Below are 14,199 nucleotides of genomic sequence, written 5' to 3' on the forward strand. Positions count from 1 at the left end.
CACACACACACACACACACACACACACACACACACACACATCCAGTAATATACACCATATAACCCAGCGTGGAGCGGGACATACCTCTTGGGGTGGTGATGGATAAACGTGTCTGAATAAAAGCCCAGGTTGACTGTATGGTGGGGAGTAGGCCTCTGCTCCCATTGAAAGGAAATGATTGGAGACGGCTTGGAAATGTGCAGGAATCCTTCAGATCCCGGCTGCCTCGCACACTTTAAATCAAATCCCACACAATGTTGTAATACCCAAAGCACTCAGGGCCTATCAGGACCTGTGTGTGTACAGGGATGGGCTTGGCATGAGGGAAGGCAGGAAGCACAGTCATAGCCTACCACAGAGCAGTCCGTACAACACACACAGCATACCGTTGCTATCAGCCTCTCTTGATATTGGATGTTATCATATCAAAGAGATACGCACCCTGAAGAGGAGTTTCAGGGGAAGTTGACTTAACACATGTAAATATAATCCGTCTTTTTGTTTTCTGCCACAGACCTCGATAAGGCATGTCCTCCTGTACTCATTCACCTTTGAATACTTAAAAGGGTTATACCTTATAGTTAGGTGGTTCCTTAGCCTGAAAGTAGTCCATGGGGTTAGGGGAAACTGTTATCCATAGTGTTTAGTGGTGGCTAAAGTTAGCCGAGGTTAGTAGTGTTTTTTTAACAAACTCGGAAACATGGATTATAGTTTCTCTTGGCTCGTACTACTTTTTCAGGGTATTGGCCCATCTGACTATAAGGTGTAAACAAGTGAACTATCCCTTTAAGACTCCCAGAGTAGCTGATTTGTTTCATCAGATAAGTCTGAAATATGTCACCTGTAACATGTCATGACAGAGAGAGCCATCAATCACACTCTGATTATATGTAAATTAAACCCATGTAGTTAGGGCTAAAGTAGGGGAATGGAGCGAACATGCTCCTTCTTGCCAGATGAAGTCAGTAGCACGTACTGTACATTCAGACCCTTCAATGGCTCTCTGGACTGGTTGCTCTGTTACTCTAAAGACATTATTGTAAAATGGTCAGAACACAAGAGTCAACCAAGGATGTGTCCTTCCTCCTGGCAAAAGGGACCAGGGTTGCAACTTTAATGCTCCAATTTTGTCCAGGAGAGTGAACACACAACAGGGTAATTTGTTCGAGAAAAAAAAGGAACAGGACAAAGACAGACAGAAATAACCCCAGACATAATTCTGAGGATTTCATGCAGTCATGAAACTGCCGTGGTGGTGACGTGTGAATGAAGACATATCTGAAATGGTGATCAGGGCCGGAAAAGTGAGGTGAAAGTTATTCATTATTTCAACCCGGGCGGAAATAAATTCAGTTTAATCAATGTTCCATTCCCGATTCCGACTCGCACTCGAGGTGTTGGCTTTCATTCTGCTCATTTCATGGGCCATATCGTCTGGTTATCTTATCACATTTCAATATGAACAAGTGTGCTGCTGGGTTTTATGGAGAGGGGCAGCATAGAAATACCAAGATGATCGAAATGAGAGAAATCATATACGATATAAAAGCCTATTTGCATAACAATTGGGCCTCTATTTGGCAGTGTTCTGGCCCCTACAATGCAAGCTGTCGACGGTGAATAACCAAGCACACTCAGCACCTCCGCCTGCTTCCCCGTTTTAGAGTGATTATAGCAGCAGATGTACTGTCCTCTGACAAATGATCAATCACACTGCTAAGAACAGCATTAGCTTAGCTTAGTCGACCAGTATTCATCAATAGGGCATCCTTGTAGGTTCATTATGGCTGATCGGGGAGATAAGCGGGATGACAGAGGGCACAGTTATTACAGTCCTCACACACCACCCTCTGTGCGAAATTCATGTAAATTCCTCGGTGTGTGTGTGTGTGTGTGTGTGTGTGTGTGTGTGTGTGTGTGTTTGTGTGTGTGTGTGTGTGTGTGTGTCTGTGGACAAAGTGAAAACAAAGTGTCAGAGTGGTGCAGTATGTGAGTGCATGGCGGAGGATTAATATGAACGCCTTCTATCAATCTTCTTTATGTCTTGCTATGCTCCATCATTGGTATTGACAGGCCTGCACACAGCCACGGGGCGGACATGGGCAGGGAGCCCAGTGGGGCTGAGACCGTGTCAGTTCCCCTCTCGTCCCCACCATGGAGAGAGAAAATGACATGTGGCTTCATCACAGCAGTGCTGCCATTCCTCTGAAGACCCCCCTCTGAAGACTCTTGTTGGCTGAAGTCCATGTCCCGCTCGGGTCAACGTTGATGTACAGTACCTGTACTTGGTCGAGCTTGTTTCAATGACCTCCATGAAAGAAACCAAACTACTGTTGGTTATTACTATGTAACAATCACTTTGACTGTCATTGAGAGAAAGTCATGAGAAGAAAGCCCATCCCAACAATCCTGGAGAGGACTACTTTAGGAGACTACTTCCATCTAGGAGACTACTTCCACCTAGGAGACTACTTCCACCTAGGAGACTACTTCCACCTAGGAGACTACTTCCACCTATAGGAGACTACTTCCACCTAGGAGACTACTTCCACCTATAGGAGACTACTTCCACCTAGGAGACTACTTCCATCTAGGAGACTACTTCCACCTAGGAGACTACTTCCACCTATAGGAGACTACTTCCATCTAGGAGACTACTTCTATCTAGGAGACTACTTCCACCTAGGAGACTACTTCCACCTAGGAGACTACTTCCACCTATAGGAGACTACTTCTACCTAGGAGACTACTTCTACCTAGGAGACTACTTCCACCTAGGAGACTACTTCCACCTATAGGAGACTACTTCCACCTAGGAGACTACTTCCACCTAGGAGACTACTTCCACCTATAGGAGACTACTTCTACCTAGGAGACTACTTCTACCTAGGAGACTACTTCCACCTATAGGAGACTACTTCCACCTATAGGAGACTACTTCTACCTAGGAGACTACTTCCACCTAGGAGACTACTTCCACCTAGGAGACAACTTCCATCTAGGAGACTACTTCTACCTAGGAGACTACTTCTATCTAGGAGACTACTTCCATCTAGGAGACTACTTCCACCTAGGAGACTACTTCTATCTAGGAGACTACTTCCATCTAGGAGACTACTTCCACCCAGGAGACTACTTCTATCTATAGGAGACTACTTCCACCTAGGAGACTACTTCCACCTATAGGAGACTACTTCTACCTAGGAGACTACTTCCACCTAGGAGACTACTTCTACCTAGGAGACTACTTCCATCTAGGAGACTACTTCTATCTATAGGAGACTACTTCCACCTAGGAGACTACTTCCACCTATAGGAGACTACTTCTACCTAGGAGACTACTTCCATCTAGGAGACTACTTCCACCTATAGGAGACTACTTCCATCTAGGAGACTACTTCAACCTAGGAGACTACTTCCATCTAGGAGACTACTTCCATCTAGGAGACTACTTCCACCTATAGGAGACTACTTCCACCTAGGAGACTACTTCTACCTAGGAGACTACTTCCATCTAGGAGACTACTTCCACCTAGGAGACTACTTCCACCTAGGAGACTACTTCCACCTATAGGAGACTACTTCCACCTAGGAGACTACTTCTACCTAGGAGACTACTTCTACCTATAGGAGACTACTTCCACCTATAGGAGACTACTTCTACCTAGGAGACTACTTCCACCTAGGAGACTACTTCCACCTAGGAGACTACTTCCACCTAGGAGACTACTTCCACCTAGGAGACTACTTCCACCTAGGAGACTACTTCCACCTATAGGAGACTACTTCCACCTAGGAGACAACTTCCACCTATAGGAGACTACTTCCACCTATAGGAGACTACTTCCACCTAGGAGACTACTTCTACCTAGGAGACTACTTCCACCTATAGGAGACAACTTCCACCTAGGAGACTACTTCTTCCTAGGAGACTACTTCCACCTAGGAGACTACTTCCACCTAGGAGACGACTTCCACCTAGGAGACTACTTCCATCTAGGAGACTACTTCCACCTAGGAGACGACTTCCACCTAGGAGACTACTTCCATCTAGGAGACTACTTCCACCTAGGAGACTACCGGTACTTCTACCTAGGAGACTACTTCCACCTAGGAGACTACTTCCACCTATAGGAGACTACTTCCACCTAGGAGACTACTTCCACCTAGGAGACTACTTCCACCTAGGAGACTACTTCCACCTATAGGAGACTACTTCCACCTAGGAGACTACTTCCACCTAGGAGACTACTTCCATCTATAGGAGACTACTTCCACCTAGGAGACTACTTCCACCTAGGAGACTACTTCCACCTATAGGAGACTACTTCCACCTATAGGAGACTACTTCTACCTATAGGAGACTACTTCCACCTAGGAGACTACTTCCACCTAGGAGACTACTTCCACCTAGGAGACTACTTCCACCTATAGGAGACTACTTCCACCTATAGGAGACTACTTCCACCTATAGGAGACTACTTCCACCTAAGAGACTACTTCCACCTATAGGAGACTACTTCCACCTATAGGAGACTACTTCCACCTATAGGAGACTACTTCCACCTAGGAGACTACTTCCACCTATAGGAGACTACTTCCACCTATAGGAGACTACTTCTACCTATAGGAGACTACTTCCACCTATAGGAGACTACTTCCACCTAGGAGAAGTAAAAGGGTAAAACAGTAGTGTTGGATATCCCCGAGACTAGAGCAAGCGGAAACAGGAGAGACGCAAGATGAAACTGTCGGTGTCTCTCCCCCCGTGGCTGATTTGCATTAACGGTGCTTATTAAATACTCACCGTTTCAGAGTGGACGGGCAGGGGTCAGAGAGAAACGCGGAGCGTCCATTCAATTGAGGGGGTTGCAGCTGATAACCGCATGAAAAGAGCAGCTTAATAACAGCATTGGTATTACGGGATTGAAGTAAATTTCTTCTGAAATAAGAAATTGTTCCGAGCCGAGTTGATCATTGAGGCTTGGTAATGGTAGAGCGGGTGATGCGGTGCACATAGCTTTAAGGCTTATTAAGACTTCAAACAGGCCCACACTGGTATTTACCTTATCTTCTCCATACGTCCCTGACCTGCAGTGTGGGAGGCAAGTGTTGACCTCATAGCCTCCTCAGCAATCAGACTTCAGGGTCGTTTCAATAGGGTTCTCAATTTGATTCCCCATTTCCTTCCTCCTAAAGGCCCATCCCCCCCAGACCTCTTCTCTTTCCCAGCACAAACACCTGCCTTCTCCTGACCTTCACTATACACAGGAAACACAGGGAACACAGGCCTGTGTACAATTCCCACATATCTAAAATCCTTCACGTTTGATGGCTGTTCTAAATCTGTAGTGAATGATGGAATCAAACAGTTTCTTGGACTGCTGCTGCAAAACCAACACAGCCGATATGGCAATGAGCCGTCAAAACAAACTGTTTGGCGAGGGTCTCTGACTTAAACACGCGAGCAGAGACAGTGTGTGGGAGCGACTTTTTTCAACACCGTCTTGTCTTTCAATTTGCACAAACAAGCATGTCACACGGAATCTGTGTATAAAGTCATTCTTGACCTTAATCACAAGCTTCTACTACGAAGCTACGAACTTCTCAAAAGAGGAATTATGCACGAAACCACACAATGGTTTATATCAAGGACAACTCATTGGTTTATATCAGGGATATAGCAGCAGACTCCTTTTGTCATCAGATGCATTCTGTCTAAGAGTGTCCTTGAGCAGACCGACTCAATAAACACTTCTGAAAGCAACACCATGTCAAGGTCCAGGGTGCAGAGAAGAAAAGAAATAACTAAGCTTTAGTAAAACCAAGTACATTTATCTTCCAACTTGGGGACTATGCATAACATTCCACAGCATTTGAATTCATAGACTGTATGTACACAGGAAAAGTATGTGTTCCATATCTAGCTACACTATTCCAATTAGAGCAACAGATGAGTCTTTGTGTTGGAGCCTACCTTGGGGCCTGAGTAGAAATAAATGCAACGTAAACAAAATGCAGTATCTTATCCAACTGGGGACTAGCATGCACTGAGCGATAAAGGAAAGCCATGGTAAAGGGAAATTAGTTTTTTTAAGAAAGGGGCCAACTGTCCAAACAGTTGCCCTTTTGCTACAATGGTTTAGGTGGGGTCAGTGAGCTGAATGCCAGTAAGCTAAATGCTTTGAGGACGTCTGAATGTTGATTCAGAAACACTTTTTTTGAACAAGAGCATTTTTACATGACAACTCTTCACAGCACGTGGTAGCTTGGCGCAGAGGAAGTGGAAATATACTGCATGGGGAGTGGGGGGGTGTCAGGGGATGGAGGATCTATGAGGAGGGCTTTAATTGAAATATAAATCCCAGCCAACAGGTTAGTAAAATAAATTCCCCCTTAGTTGTACACTTAAGATATGATTCATGGAGGGCATTCATGACTTTACAGCGTCGAGGTGGAATGTGTGATTTTATCAAAAAGCATTCACTGGGATTTATGTCCAAAGAGAGCTATAGACCACAAAGCGTAGAATGCCATCACGTTCATCACGCCTCAGCGAGATGCTCTTAGCCTCTTACATGTCCTCCTCTTATATCCGAGTTATGACTAGATGCCATGTCTTTCTCAATCATTTTGCCCTTTCCATCCTCCCTTTTACCAAACAACGACTGGGATTAACGAACCCAAACCCTAGCAAGTTGACACAGTTCAGTTACTTCCCAATAGACACCACTGTTTGAAGTAAGTATAAACAATCTACAGCATTACACAGATACCAAACATTACACGTACCAAACATTTCAAGCAAAGAGTTACAGAAGTTCACGCTATGCCTTTGTATCAACAACTCAGGAAGGTTGGAGCAGCTGGGAGTTCAACTGCATGCAACAAGAGAAGGTTTGGCAATAGGCAGTCGAAGGATGTCATGCGGAAATGGTTGATATGGGGCTTTTCGTTGCCAGCGGTGATTTCACAGTTAAAACAAATTAGAGAAAATAAGCCCTTTAACAGGTCGACTACTTGACATTATACATGTTAGCATAGTAGCCATAGTTGAGTCACACTCTGCCCAAATGTCAACCTTTCAGACATTACACAGAGGGAGTAAATTGCAGGTTATTCTGGGATGTGTCTGAGCTTTGAGCTGGAAAGATGGGGAAAATTAAGGAGAAAAAGTGCAGTGGAAACGGTTGCTTAATTTAAGCGACATCAATCTGCCCAACATTTCCTAGACACTCCAGATTTTGTTAGCTTTGATGTTGTCACTTTATCAGGAAATTGGGCTGGATAACTTTGCCATGCTAAAAAGAGATGAGGCTATGATAAGAGATATCTGCTTCTCTTAACGTCACTAGATCTTCAACCACAGCTAAAGCACACAGTTTGGATCCATGAAATGCCATTGTAAATGTCACGACTCAAACTGCATTAACTCAGTTCTAAAGTCTCAACCCCCTTTTTTCTTCAAGTTTATTTTCGAACATACCACACTTTTAAATGACTTGACATTTAACAAGCAAATCCTCTACTCTTAGAAAGTCCCTTAGGGGAGAGCAGGTGAGACAGAGAGACCCCACAGGTTGGCTCAGGTTTCAGTTTTAGACTTGGGAGCCTGACGTCAGCCCTCATGACAGCCAGAACATAGCAGCCTGATATAGGAGGGGGATGCCATCACCATCACCTTCAACCACATCCAGCACCCAAGCGTGAGTGCACACCACTCTGGGAAGTCACCTGATACTGTGTGTAGTATTTCAGACAGACCAGCGAAGGTGGCTGGTGGAGGTAGAAATCAGAGGACGGACGACGGACTCATTGTAATACATGGAATGGAATAAGCATTAGCATGCCATGCATCACAATGAGCCAGTCCTCTGATGTCTACCTCCACCAGCCTTCTCTGAGACAGACCCTACAATAGCACATCAAATAATACCTATGTGATCCATAGCTACCTATAGGGTTCTCTGAGGGGTAACATCTGACATGCAAGCAAATTTCTGCCATAAACAAAACACTCACTGCACATTTTTTTTGGCTCCAGCTTAACACGCATTACTTACGGGTGTATGACATCAGGCTAAACAATTGTCCATTCATCGTGCGGTGTCATGGCAGGTTATGTCATGTTTTCCAGTGGCCAACGACTGTAGCAGAAGTCTCCGGAGGCCTTGTTTGTTAGCCAACTCACTCCACTGGGACACAGCCTCTCCCCTCCGGTGTTTTACCTTCAGTAACCAGAGAGCGGGCACCCCAGAGTGATAAGGTGACAAGCACCTTGAAATATTCAGCGAGATTCCTTACTCCCCTGGGTCGAGGTAAAACAGCAGCTAGGTAGGGGAGGTTAGGAGCTCGTCGGGGAATACTCGGCTGCCGCTAAGCCACATCTGGAGCAATTCACAGCGAAATAGCCCTTTCACGACCACTGCTGTGCACATAGGCCAAGGCTGGACTGGGGCTGTCTTTCAGACTCAGCATGTTGGAGCTATGGAGGGCTATTCCACTGGACAAAAATCTATTGTGCGCCTAATCTCTCAAAGCGCTGACATGCTTTGTGTTCTTTATTATCTTCAGCCGCCCAGGATCCAACCAAAGCATGAAATCTGGAGCTCTTTCAGGAATTTATCTACATATCCAGTTAGATCAGCACTGCACGGCCACCGCACATGCCTCACCAAATACATTTCACTGTAGCTCGCTCATAGCCGGAGTGAATGACCACTGCACATGACTCTTAAATGAACTATGATTTTCCATGTGATAGGAAAGGAAAGCATATTAAATCTAATATGGGACTAGCCTACATTCTATAATAGCTTGATAGTAAATACATATTAGTAAGGTCAATATTTTAATGCCAGACACATTGAGTGTGTGGGTGTTTGCAATGTCCATATCCTCTTCTCTCAAGGGTTCATACTTCTTTAGTTCTTCCAGAAAAGGCTGCCGAGTGATAAAACAAGGATAGATATTATGGGCCCACAGTGGAATTTCTCTAGTCTACAACTTGTGGTTGTCCTCAAGGCACAGAGCAACTCTCTTCAAACCACACCATGCAAATGTGGGATGGAAAGTAGCTGAGGAGAAGGGAGGGAGGGGGGGTTGATGGAAAATAAGGATCCAACAGCGTAGGGATAAACAGAATCTCTTCATTGATACCCCCTCTAAAGGGATAGCATCAGCAACAATGAGACAAGCTACCCGGTGTAGCTGATGAGTAGCATACCAGGAAGATGTCCTCTTTGTATAACAGTACAAGTCTGGGTCATCCATGAGAGAGGTCCACGGTTCAAATCCCTTCAGTTACACCAGAGGCAGAGAGAGCCCAATTTTGACTCAGCGGGAAGTAACGCATCATCACCTGTCTCAGATTGTTCAAGCGTGCATGACAAACTATCATGGATAATAAAACTGATTAATCTACCATGAGGCATGAATAATAATCACCCATTACAATATACTAAGTGCTGAAGGTTGAGGAGGATTTGCTAAATTCTCTGTGGTGTACTCATACACACTCATGTCCATTCATCAAAGTTTAATTCTGGTCTATAATAGTCTAAGGGTGGATACATAATGCATGATTTATTAGTATCTGATGAGAGAAATCTGTGTCGGTGAGCACCTGTCGTTATTTGAAACATTGTATAATATCAGAGATTAACTCGAGGAGACAACCAATGAAGGCAACTTCATTCTAATTAGTCCTAACATGTTATTTTAACATTTTACCATTCAAACCACTGGTATGATGGTAAACTGTTCGTGTTGTGGACAAGGGCCCTCTCCACAGAACTGGCTCAGTCAAGGGGAAGAAAATCATGTTTGATATCCGTTTACACACATCCACTCTCAGCAAAAAAACACTTGAATGTTTTCTGCCTAACAAACTCCTAGGCAAAGACTACAAACGCCGTGTCTTTTTCCAGTGTGAGATTTAGGCCAAAGATTAAAAAAAAAGTGAAATGTTGAAAAAGAACAATTCTGACATGCAACATAGGGTGAGAGCTTAAGCCTTGATGTGCCACTCGAGTCAGAGCAGAATTAGAGAGACAAAAATTAAACTAGGGAGAGAGGATGGGGGCTCAAAGTACGGCTGAGCTATTCAACTGATGTCAGTTCCTGTTAAATATAATCTGACAAGTGTATGAGGTCAAACAATCACACCGGTCCAACAATGAAAGAGGCCTCTGCCAGCGCGCAGCCTTGCAGAGTTTGTGCTGCGATCCAGTCTAAAACAGCTAAAAGAATTCCCATCATCATATTAAACAATGCTGCCTTCATCTTATGGTGAATGGTCTCTGTCTCATATAATAGATTGGCACAGTGCAGAACGTGATTGCATCAAGTGCCAACAGCAGAAACAGTAAGGGAAAGCTAGTCTCTTGGAGGGGACCCATATAATAGTTGTTGTACCCAAGGAGTACTCAATCTCCAATAGATTTCACTGCCACTAAAACATCTGCTCCCTTAATGTTTGTGTCATATTCTTTTAGATACTTTTGTGTGTGTGTGTAGCCTAATATTCTCCAAGCAAGAAAACTCACACAGATACGTTCTTATCTTGAGACTTTGCTGCAATACCTCAAGAGAACATTTTCGTTCGTTTTGATTAAGTGAATTCCTTCAATAGATGTCAGCTGTTGAGAGTGTGGCTTGTGTGGTAATGGGAATCACGAGGAGTATCCTGAGTCCTCGTGTTGCACAGTCTCCTCCCGTATAGTGCATAAGACCCGGGAGAGAGAGAGAGAGAGAGAGAGAGAGAGAGAGAGAGAGAGAGAGAGAGAGGGAGAGAGAGAGCAAAGGCTGCATAGCCATTTTGTAATTAGTATCGTTGTTCTAAACCACTGCAAGTACTACACTAATTTCAATACATTGTTGTTACAGATTTACTACACATATGGGTATAAAAGCAATTTCCTATCCTTCTAATAATCTGGGAAAGGAGAACAGAGATCCTTCATTGAGGATGCTACATTGATAATGTACTTAAACAGCCCAGACTATAGTACTACTAGTAGTACTAGACTACTAGACAATGCTTAAGAGCAGAGGAGGATTTGTTGGACACTAACGAGTCCGACAGGTCACCAACTGGACAGGAAGTGATTGGGTAAATGGAAGGACACAAACAAATTAGCCTTTCACACTGCCAATCAAATCACTTCCTTAGTCAGTCACTTGGTTAAACAGCCCATCAGCCAATCAAATCACTTCCTTAGTCAGTCACTTGGTTAAACAGCCCATCAGCCAATAGGAACTGATCCCCCAAGTGTGTGATTTGCAGAGGAGGAGGGGTACTCACTCAAACACAAAAGCAACTCCATTGATTCAGGTGCTCTGGAAACCATTTCATCAGCTCAATAAAGCACATTAATTCTCTATGCCTTTATTGATGTGCTGTATTGTGAGACGTTGCAAAGTGGATAGCATTGCAACGCTGTAGGAAGCCGCAAAATACATGGGCCTACATTACAGACTTTTACAGGTAAATTAGTCCCACTGGATACAGTACAACTTTGTTCCCCTGCCAGTGATTCTGGGTTTGATTTCTGAAACTGTGAATGTTATCTAGACTAAAAATCTAGGCTGACTTTGATCACATGAGACAATCGCATGAGACGACCAAGCTTATCTTCATCATATCTAAACACACTCCAGGTTTTTACATGGGTCTCTCTCTGTTATGTGATCTAAAATGGGTGCTCGTCACACTATCCAGCCCTTTGAAGTGTGTGATAGTACAATATTGTGTAACATCATTACCAGACTATTACTAATATTAGTGGTGAAAATAAGTGAGAATAGGACAATGGAAACATCAGTCCAAGAAATACAATAAGTTGTGAACGAACGAAAGGAAAAGCAATGTATTTCCCTCTAAATCGTGTGGTTTCTCTCATTCCCGTGGTGTTAACAGCCTAAATGGAAGTGATCAGATTCACTAGAGGATGCCTTTCAAATACATTCATGAAATGAAAACGTGCATGGAGACTTCAAAAAGGTTGAGTAGGCTATAATGCATCACAAAAAGTACTAGTATGCAAAAAGTAGTATGTTTCATGAAAACCTGGTGGGGGGGAACTGAGTGTGTTTAGATCAGATTGTCCTAGAGATGCCTTTCAAATACAATTCATGAAATGAAAACGTGCATGGAGACTTCAAAAAGGTTGAGTAGGCTATAATGCAGAGGTTCTCAACCCTCTCCTCTGGGACCCCCAGCCGCTCCACATATTTGATCTGTTCCACCCCCAGCACACCTGATTCAACTGATCAAGTATAAAGCAATTATGGTTTGTACTTGATCAGTTGAATCAGGTGAGCTGGTGGTGGAACAGATCAAACATGTGGAGCGGCTGGGGGACCCCGAGGAGAGGGTTGAGATTGAGAACCACTGCTATAATGCATCACAAAAAGTAGTATGCAAAAAGCAAGTATGTTTCATGAAAACCTGGTGGGGGGAACTGAGTGTGGTTAGACTGGCACATGGTCTATGCAGTACCGCTTATGTAGCCCGACACTTACAACATTGCCCGGTTGCCTTCTATAAAGAGTGATCGCCTCCAGCTGAAAGAGCTTCGTAGGGATGACACGCCTTGCACTTTTCGGTGAAGTGGGATCTTCTACTCCTGAATCTGCCCAAACATGCTGTGCGCTAATTTCCGTGAATCGCAGATTGTGGAAAAACTTGGGAGACGATGCAATGGGACATTACAACCTCAAAGCGTTGAGTGTACAAGAAAAAAACACAAGCATTTTCAATACTCTGGGAACGTTCCTTATTTTTTTAGAGACAATTGTAACTTATAAACGACCTCATCATCAAGGGGGTAAACGTGTTGCTTGAGCTTGATCAAAAAACTGTAGTTTCGGTTCGGATTTGGAATGCAAACTGTACATATTCTATGAGAGATTTTTATAGCCGATGCAAAACACATAGTCAACAGTCTATCATACAACAAATCGTGAGTTTAGAATGATAAGGTTCTATCTCCGTTTAGGGCAGTTCAGAGATATTGAGCGTCAAAGTTTTTACATTCCATTATGTTCTGTGAGATGGAACCTTTGTATTTTATGAATTACTAACTCAGAAATGTCAACATTTTAAAAAATTAATAATAATAACACCACACAGGCATTAATAAACACCTAATGGATCAGATTATGTAAAAAACTAAATTTTGACAAAAATGGAGATAGAACCTTATAATTCTAACGTCACGAACTGCAGTGTCCATTTGACACCGTAAAGGACTTCGCAGCATGTGGTTTTTAACCTGTAAACGTGACAAAATTAAGTGGTCGCCTAGTAGTAGTAAGCGCACGAATCTCCGCCCCTCAGCGACCAAATCGCATTCCACAGATTCCCACACACTAAGCTCACCTGCCTGCCTATTCATTCTCAACGGGTTGCTTTGCTTTCCGATCAGCCAAGGGCGATCGATGTCACACAAAGTATCAGTTAATCTTAAAAGTAGCGCTTCATGTAACGGTCCACACGATACAATGTAACAACAAATCCAAAGTTTACAAAGCCACGTTATAAGGCGCAACAACACGACACTCAAAGACAACGATGAAGGTCCCCTCAAAGGTGTTGCGTGGCGCGGTGAGTCGGTCACAAGAGAAAGATTAGTGTGCATTAAGATCCCTATAGCCTAGGCTACGACATGGTAACAAATGCAATAGACAGAGAAAAACACAAGCACAGTGTTCCCTTCCCAGAGTTGAAGTTTGTACGGAATCTACTACTTTAATTCACAGCCTAGTCCAGAGGCTACAGATGATTTCATTTACCGTTATCCCTTATGGATTTAGAAATGAATGAAAACGGAGTATATACCTTTAGGAGGAGGGTTATGGTGATCGCTTGGTCCACATTGGAACAAGTAACTTCATCAGTGTGGAAGGAAGTCGCACCTCTCTACAAGTCCGCTCTTTTTTTAGTCCCATGCATGTGCCTGAACAGTGAAACTCGCCTCCATAGTCAGGAACAAGACAGACCCCCTTCCTTCTTCACTCTCATCTTCCACTCCGGAGGAATACGAGCATGCATGACGTCACCCACTGTGGGTTTGCATTGCAAGCTCCCCGGTCTTCATTGGGTCTGCTTGGGAAAAGAGGGCGTTTCGCTGCTAGACTCGTATTGTTGAATTGGCCAATGGAAGAGGGGGAATAGTTTCCTTGGTTACACATTTT

The 14,199-nt window shown here is 43.8% G+C and overlaps 1 protein-coding gene across 1 annotated transcript in view; it reads right to left on the reverse strand.

Moving 5' to 3' along the window:
• LOC308162976 (plakophilin-4-like) overlaps nt 1-13,938 on the reverse strand; it is a 77,265-nt gene extending 63,327 nt beyond the window's left edge. Inside the window, 1 exon segment of the mRNA XM_080537136.1 lies at nt 13,844-13,938. The gene's annotated coding sequence lies outside the window, so the exon portion shown is untranslated.
• Nucleotides 13,939-14,199: the final 261 nt, after the last annotated feature.

This window comes from Nansenia antarctica (genome assembly GCF_963989245.1).
Source record: "Nansenia antarctica genome assembly, chromosome: 7".
NCBI classification, from domain to species: Eukaryota; Metazoa; Chordata; class Actinopteri; order Argentiniformes; family Microstomatidae; genus Nansenia; species Nansenia antarctica.